General features: G+C 40.2%; 1 pseudogene; it reads right to left on the bottom strand.

Moving 5' to 3' along the window:
- Nucleotides 1-273: 273 nt before the first annotated feature.
- Nucleotides 274-6810, bottom strand: LOC147996145 (signal-regulatory protein beta-1-like; annotated as a pseudogene).
- Nucleotides 6811-8302: the final 1492 nt, after the last annotated feature.

Genomic DNA, 8302 nt, shown 5'->3' with positions numbered 1-8302 from the left:
ACAGAGGAGCACAGGCAGAGGTGGAGTGAGGACCCTAATTAGAGAAATCAATAAGCATAACTCTCAGGCGCACTAGGAAAAATAAAGGTCTAAAAATGCTGAGTATGAGATATGTGAATCATAATTAAACAGCTTCAGTTACTTCTGTTAAAATAAATACAATTTCCTTTAGGTGCTGACTACAATGCCTCCTTTGCAATGTGTATGAATGCTTGGGAACTATGGGAGAATGATTCTGATCATATAGGAACTGGAGCTCAGTTTCGAAACCGTCTACCTAAGATGGTGTAAGACAACTTGGCTCTCCCACAGAGTCCTTCCTTTTAAGGTGTTATGGACCACCTTACAGAAGATGTTAGTGTAGATCTCCGCAGCTCCAAGCACCATTTGTGCTGAAGATATTGTAGAAGATGTTCTCTTCTTTGGGTCCCTAGTGGTTTGAAAGTGAGAGAGCTTCGTCTCATTTTTTAATCATTTCAGTGTGATGTACTGAGGTGAAAAACTGTGATGTGCATGTGAAACTCGGTGTCTGCTTAGGTATAGCTCTGCATTTAGGACTTGAGAACGCAGGAGGAAATGGTTTAGCTGCAGTGGAGCATGTAGACAAGGATGTCATTGTGATTGCCACCACTGATGACATACACTGTGAAGAACTTTACTAGATAATACTGATATCACAATTATCACATTTTCTTGTGTTGCTTGAGATCGAAATCAAGACTTCAGTCAAACTCTGAACCTGCTATAATTCCATGTTATAAATTCATTTTAGCCACAAACATTAAGGGTTCATCTTTCTGTATGGCTTTCCTCAGGATTTCTCGTCTTCCTTCTGTGGTATCAATAGTTCTGTGTTTGCTTAGTTTAGCACAGATGGCCAGGAGAGAATAAAGAAGGACAAAGCCAGGTAAAATTATAAGCCTCGCCAAGGACGTCAATTACCACTGTATTTCATATTTAATATCATCTATTCCTGCTGGTCTCATGAAGGCTTGATAATCCATGGTAAAATTTTCCAGAATTATAACAATTGTAAGACAGAAAATAAAATTTATAACAGAAGGGTCACAAATCTTGGGGCTTTCCTGATTTCCATAGTTTCCTTTATTCCTTTCTTTCGCACTTTCTTCCTTCTTTCTGCGCTCTCTCTCTCTCTCTCTCTCTCTCTCTCTCTCTCTCTCTCTCTCTTTTCTTTTGTACATACAAACCTTTTGTCTAATATCTGTGAAGCCCTGAAATTAATATTGAGAGCTCAATTATCTGTATCTCCATATGTGGACATAATTTGTACTTAGTCTGAAGTAAAAGGCAGAAATTATCCTCTGTCACTGAAGCCAGAGTTGGTTCATTTTCTAATTCTTAATATCAAAGGACCAAAACAGACGTCTGTTGAACAGACATGAATTCTCTCTGGTCCTAAAAGCACACATTGAGTGGTCTGTTTGACGGGAAAAAATGTGTGCTGTAGATGTCTTGTGCTGGTGATATTATGTGTAACAGGCTGTATTTGATGAATATTCTATATAGTTACATGGTTGTATTTGTACAATGTGATTCCTCCTTAAAAAGTCATCTAGCCAGGAGGATAAAAAAGTGTTATTTGAAGTCAATCTATCCAAACACTAGCACACATGATGCCCCTGCAGTTTGGCAGACAATCTTCTGTTTTCTTATTCTGCAACTACTTCTTCCCAAACCTACTAGTGTCCAGGTGTCAAAAGTTTGAAGTCTAGCAATGGAAAGTTCCCTTTGCATCGCCTAATGGACATGCCCAAATAGTAGACAATTTATCCTAACACAGGGCTTATAACCTGCCATTTTCTGTATGTTACATTTATCTCATCTACCTTCAGGCAGTCTTTTGTTCTCTGGGAAAAAGACTCCTTCTCCCTCCCCTTTGTTTCTTTCCTCTTCTCCCTCAACTTGTTTCTCGTTTTGTGTATCTCATTTCCTGCCATGTTTTGCTCTGATGCACATGAATCTGTTCTGTGCTGAGAAATAGTACATGATCAGTTCCTTTCCTGAGCTGATATTTATCTCAATACCCTTCCATAAAACTGAATTAAAGTTCTCACCCCAGGAAAATAAAAATGAAGATAGAATCAATTTCTTATACACTTTATGATCACATGCTTATTTTCTTCCATTTGCATGAAGTAAAAGTCATAGAGAAACAATAAGATATGTCTCTAGTTTGTTTTTGGTACTACCTTGAAAATTTCACTTAATGAGCAGAAGTTTCTATATGGCTAACATTTTTCTCTTTTTTAGTGATCCTTTCAAAGGGTTGGCCAGTGGCTTTAACAGTTCAATTAGTATCCAAGATACAATCCACAAACCACATTATGCTCAAGAAGAAGAACAACCAATGTGTGAATGCTTCAGCCCTCCTTAGAGGGGGGAACAAAACTATTCATAGGAGGAAATATGGAGACAAAGTTTGGAGCAGGGTTTGAAGGAAAGGCCATCTGGAGACTGCACAACCTGTGGATCCAGCCCATATACATACAGCCAGTAAACAAAGACAATATTGGTGATGCAAAGAAGTGCATGTTGACAGAAGTCTGATATAGCTGTCTCCTGAGAGGGTCTGCCAGAGCATGACAAATACAGAGGTGGGTGCTCGCAGCCAACCATTGAACTGCGAATGATGGTCCCATTGGGGGAGTTAGAGAGAGGATTGAAGGATATGAAGGGGGTTTGCAACCCCATAAGTATAACAATACCAACCAACCAGAGCTCTCAGGGTCTAAACCAACCATCCAGAGTACACATGGACAGACCTATGGCTCCAGCTGCATATGTAGGAGAGGATGGCCTTGTTGGGCACCAATGGGAGGAGGAGCCCTTGATCCTGCCAAGGCTGGACCCCCCACTATATGGGAATGTCAGGTCAGGGATGTGAGAAGGGGTGGATGCATGGGTGGGGGAATGGCCCAATAGAATAAGGGAGGGATGGGTTAGGGGTTTTATGGATGGATAACTTGGAAAGGATAACATTTGTAAAAAATATCCAATAAAAAAACAGGAAAAAGGCCAAAATTGAAAACAAAAAAAAAACAGTTCAATTAGGGCCACAAGTACTGCCTCCAGAGGTGCTAATTATAGAAAGCAAATCGCCATGAGATTAACAATTTACAGAACTGTTGACATTCTGTTTTATTAACATAGAGTTCTGAGTGAAGTAGAGACATTTCTGGCCCCAGAAATTATTTGAATGCTGATCTGTGCAATACAGAAAAGATTTGCTTTGAGATTACAGTTGAACATGATGGTGTCTTTTTGTACATTAAGGACTCTGCTCCTCTCTGAGATATGCCCTTGAACACTACTTGGGATTTAAGAAATAGTGTGCAGCAGAGTTGGTTCTGCTATTTCAAAGCATAAGGGGTTGTAATGTCTCAGCATGGTATCCTAACAGCTCAATCAAGGTAATAATCACAAACATTTCCTATTGCATATATTTGATGTTTCAGATGTCAAGAGCCATACCAGAACAACCGAAGAAACTTGAATGTAGGATTTTTCTTAGTTTATTTAATTCTAAAATTAGCCAGGTGAACAGCTAGCAATCTCCCCCTAACTTCATTAATACCTAAGGCCTAGAGAAGGAAAGTAAAAAGTTCAAGGACACATGACCCCTTAGTAAGACAAGACACAGTTAAGTCAGCAGTTTCTCTTAGTATGTCATATGACTTTACTACTTCAGTAGAGGCAGTCTACATGGTGTGTTAACAGCCAAAGGGTATTATGTGAGGTCCCTGTGTGGAAGGTCTCTTTCTGTGTACATGTCAGAGGGTAGCAATTCTGGAATGCATAACCATTTAGATTACTTCCTCTCTACAGACCACGGAAATTCTGATGTTCGTAATGGCCCTAACATCACCAGCCAAGAGTATATGCATGTTTTATCTTTCCTTAAGAAACATCTAACAGGGAGCACGACTGTCTCATCACAAAATGGAAAACTGAGGATTGTATGAAGAGTATATCATTGTCACCGTATGGGCTCCTGATGCCGGCCTCTCATCACTTTTCTGTGTAGCCAGAGCACTTTGGGAAAGTGGGCACAAGAGCCACATTCTACACTTGATCTTAGCCAAAAGGCCGAGAAGCGATAAGAGCCACATTCTAAAGAAGAAACTAATGCTCAGATTCAATGAGCCATCCAAGATTTTAAAACCATAATATACCAACTGTTTTGTTTGCTACTTTGTTTGTTTTTGGCATGCTGCTGTGTCTGGTGATATTTGGTGGTACAGGTTTTCCCTCTGAATGATATGTGATTATCATCATACCACAGAATAGGATTTTTAGGATGGAATAGAGACTATCTCCTCTTTCCCGATGTGTCTCAGAATTCACTCTGTGCCCTCATTTTCATTTTTCACAAGATAGCAGCTACTTTTCACTGAAGCCCCTCCACTGACACCACTCTATTTCTTCCTTAAGATTCTGAATTGAAGAATCCTGTGCCAGATTCCTGCTCCACATAGCTCCAGAGAGGAGGAGGCCTTTGTTCCAGGAACCCTAGACTCCTGCAGAACATGACTTATTTATTCTTAATATTTTCAGTACTAGATACCAGAGGCCACTTGATTCTGTGTCTGCTCCTCAGAGAATAAGATAAATAGCAAGGCAGCTTGTGTGGCATCTAAGTCTATGAGGTAGTGTGCTTTAGTGAACTCTAACCTCTCCTTCATGTGCTCACAAATCAGGTGCTCTCTATCAATTTCAGGGTCTTCTTCTCTAAAAGGAAGAGGTGACCTCTCCTCTATAGCAGTGTTTCAGGAGAAAATGACATAAGAGGGACCATGAACATAACCAATTGCTATTCCATTCAGCTCTTCCAACCTGTATCATACTCAATAGCATCATTGAAGCAAATGATATGGAAAGCATCTAGTTTACTGAAAAGCTGTATATTGTATCTTACTGGAGTCACTTGCTGGTTGCAGTTGCTTACACATTGCCTTGCCTAGAGTATCAGTGTCCTTGTTTATGATATGTATGGGTTCGCGGTGAAGCCACTATCCCTGTCTTTGTCCATTGAAGGGATGTAAGAAGACTGGCTACACTGTATCTAAGTTGTCAGTAGGTAATATCCCTATAAATTAACTCATGTTGAAGGTAGCAGGCTTTCAGCAGAAGGCATATTCCTTATGGCCAGGATGGTTAATTCAGAGACGATCTACTGTTTTAGTAGCCACTAATTGAAAGCAAAGCATTCATGGCCTAGGAACTTAAATATGATATATCTAGCTAATGCACTATTATACTTTGTTTCCACAAGGGAACAGTTCTCTAATCCAATACAGGGTGAGTATGGTTGACATTTGGGTAGCTTTCTAATCACTATTGCATATTAGATTCTGAATGTGAGAAAAATCTTTGGAGCTAGTAATGAATGAAAATTCTGGGCAAATTGAACAAATTATGATTCAATATATCTTACGCATCAAGCTTCTAAGTACAGATAGCTTCTCTTGCCTGGACAGTAAGAAAATGGCTTTTAAGGAGATGTGGATTCCAGTTCAGATCCCAACTCCTATCTGGCTGTGTGATCTTGGACAAGGCATATACACAGGTTATATATCAAACAGGCTGGGTTAGATAGTATGTTTGACTTTTATGCTGTAAAATTCTCAAAATCAAGACCTGGATATAAGACTTCACGCTTCTTTCAGGAAATGCAAAATGAACATTTGGCTGCCACAGATCTGGTGTTGGAGATAATTCATACACAGGAGCCAAGCCAACACTGGCCCAAAACTTTCATGCCTGTGAGAGTAATTCCCTGAAAATGTTCTCTGACAGTGCCGTGTCAAGGACCTAGAGTTGTCTTAATACCTAAACTAGGGCTGTGAGTTTCCACAGGGAATATGGGCACATCAGGAATGTTTGCATTGTGAAGGAAGTTTTGAGTAAATAAGAAATGCACATTATGCCCTGGTTTTGTCACTCTCCCTTGATGTGCTTTTCCACTTGAGAGGGAGGAGAACAAATGTATGAGACCTCTTTCTTGACAGTTTCCTACAATGTAAATTGGCATACAGAGTGGAATCTGGCAGATCTAGGCCACAAATAGGTGGGGAAATTCTATATGCAGTAGGAAATGTCTGACCCCACCAATGGATGAAAAAGTCAGCTCTGAGGGACTTTACATAGCCAATAGGCTGGGATAGATTTAGAAAGATAATTGCTGTTGGGAAGCCAAATAAAGGTATGGGTTTATCCCATTTACCAAAAAAAAAGAGGAATAACTAGAAAATAGATTATCCTCTTCTCTGCTCAGGTTTCTTGGTCCACAATTGGGTTGGAGTGACCATATGAACATGAGGGTTCACTTCCATACTTGTTCCTTACTTATTTACAAAATATTCAACACTTTTTGACTTGTTGGAAATAAATATCAGAGAAGAGGGAAACAGTGGAGTACTTACCACGAACATGGAGTTGGGTGCCTACCCCATACTGAAACTCCCCATCTTCAGAGTATGTGTTCCAGAACTTCACACAGTAGTAAGTACCATAGTCAGCAAGTGTAACATTACTGATGCAGATGGAAAAGTCCATGCTGTTTCTTTTTTTAGTGTCTGAAACATTTGTAACTCTGGGGAAGTGCTCTCCTGTGAAACTATATATTAAGAGTCCACATAGTCCTATACTCCTGAACCACTTTATGGGCCCCACAGGAAACAGGGAGGTTACAGTGCAGTTCAAAATGGCTGACTCTCCAGCAGTGACAGAAACTGATTTCTCAGGCTGAATCACCTTTAGGTCCTTTGTAGCTGCTCTTGAAGGAAACATCAGTTAGTGCTTATCCTGATGAAAACAAACAAGTTCCTCAACTATTTGATTAAATAGTATTATTTACAAAAACTCATCATGATTGCATGAATGTAATCCCAATTCTTATCATTTGGGCTTTTAGTACAAATATGTAATACAGATGAGGAAAGTGAATCACATAATGACTAGGAATTGGGGAGGATTTTGATCAAAGCACCAATTTTGTTTGGAATCCTTATATTTCATTCACTATTGGCTTGGTATTCATTTTTTGTGCACGTAGCACATGAAACTTGTGTTACAATAGAATTGAGTTTATTATGGGCTCTTTTAAACCAATGAGATATGAATGCAATGTCTAGGTATAGTGAGGTTTACATTTGATTGGCAGATTCTCATGACAGCATTTGCTTTATCAGATTGGCTGAAAATACCATAAATATGCCTTATATGCAATTACAATCACCCAAATTAAGAAATCTAGCCAATATAGGTAAGAGATACATCTGTTACCTGTCCTCCCTTGCCCCTCCTCAGTTCAGAATCCAAAGACCCAGGCTGCTGACAACCTACAGACCTACAATACCCCACCATCTCCCACTCTCACTACTTAGGTGAACATTGACTGATCAGGTACAGTCAAAACTAGACAGAAGAGGCAAAAGCCCTACCTGCTATTTTAACCCAGCCAACACTTGTTTTGTAAGTCAGTGACTCAGCCCGATGACATGTTCCTTTCCCCCTCCCCCAGTTTCATGCACTTTCTCCTATATGATTGGACATTTATGGCTCAGGTAGAGGCCACACAAGCCAGAACAGGTAAGAGACACACCCAACATCTAAACCCAAAACACTGGATTGTTTTGGAAAATATATTCTATGCCAATTAATTCAAGAGTATCCCCCTCTTTCTGTCTATCAGGATCTGCATTTATTGTACTGTTTTTTGTTTGTTTGTTTGTTTGTTTTTGGTGGATATTATTTTACTTATGTTTCAAATGTTATTCCCTTTCCCAGTTTCTCAGACATAAGCGCCCTATCCCATCTCCCTTCCCTTCTTCTTTTTTTTTTTTTTTATTAACGAGTATTTCTTATATACATTTCGAGTGTTATTCCCTTTCCCGGTATCCGGGCAAACATCCCCCTCCCCCCTCCCCTTCCTTATGGGTGTTCCCCTCCCAACCCTCCCCCCATTGCTGCCCTCCCCACACCAGTCTAGTTCACTGGGGGTTCAGTCTTAGCAGGACCCAGGGCTTCTCCTTCCACTGGTGCTCTTACTAGGATATTCATTGCTACCTATGAGGTCAGAGTCCAGGGTCAGTCCATGTATAGTCTTTAGGTAGTGGCTTAGTCCCTGGAAGCTCTGGTTGCTTGGCATTGTTGTACATATGGGGTCTCGAGCCCCTTCAAGATCTTCCAGTTCTTTCTCTGATTTCCTTCAACGGGGGTCCTATTCTCAGTTCAGTGGTTTGCTGCTGGCATTCGCCTCTGTATTTGCTGTATTCTGGCT

This window comes from Rattus norvegicus, chromosome 2 (genome assembly GCF_021556685.1).
Source record: "Rattus norvegicus strain SHRSP/BbbUtx chromosome 2, alternate assembly SHRSP_T2T, whole genome shotgun sequence".
Lineage (NCBI taxonomy): Eukaryota > Metazoa > Chordata > Mammalia > Rodentia > Muridae > Rattus > Rattus norvegicus.
The sequence above is the reverse complement of the archived record's forward strand: the minus strand, read 5'-3'. Positions and strand labels throughout refer to the sequence as shown.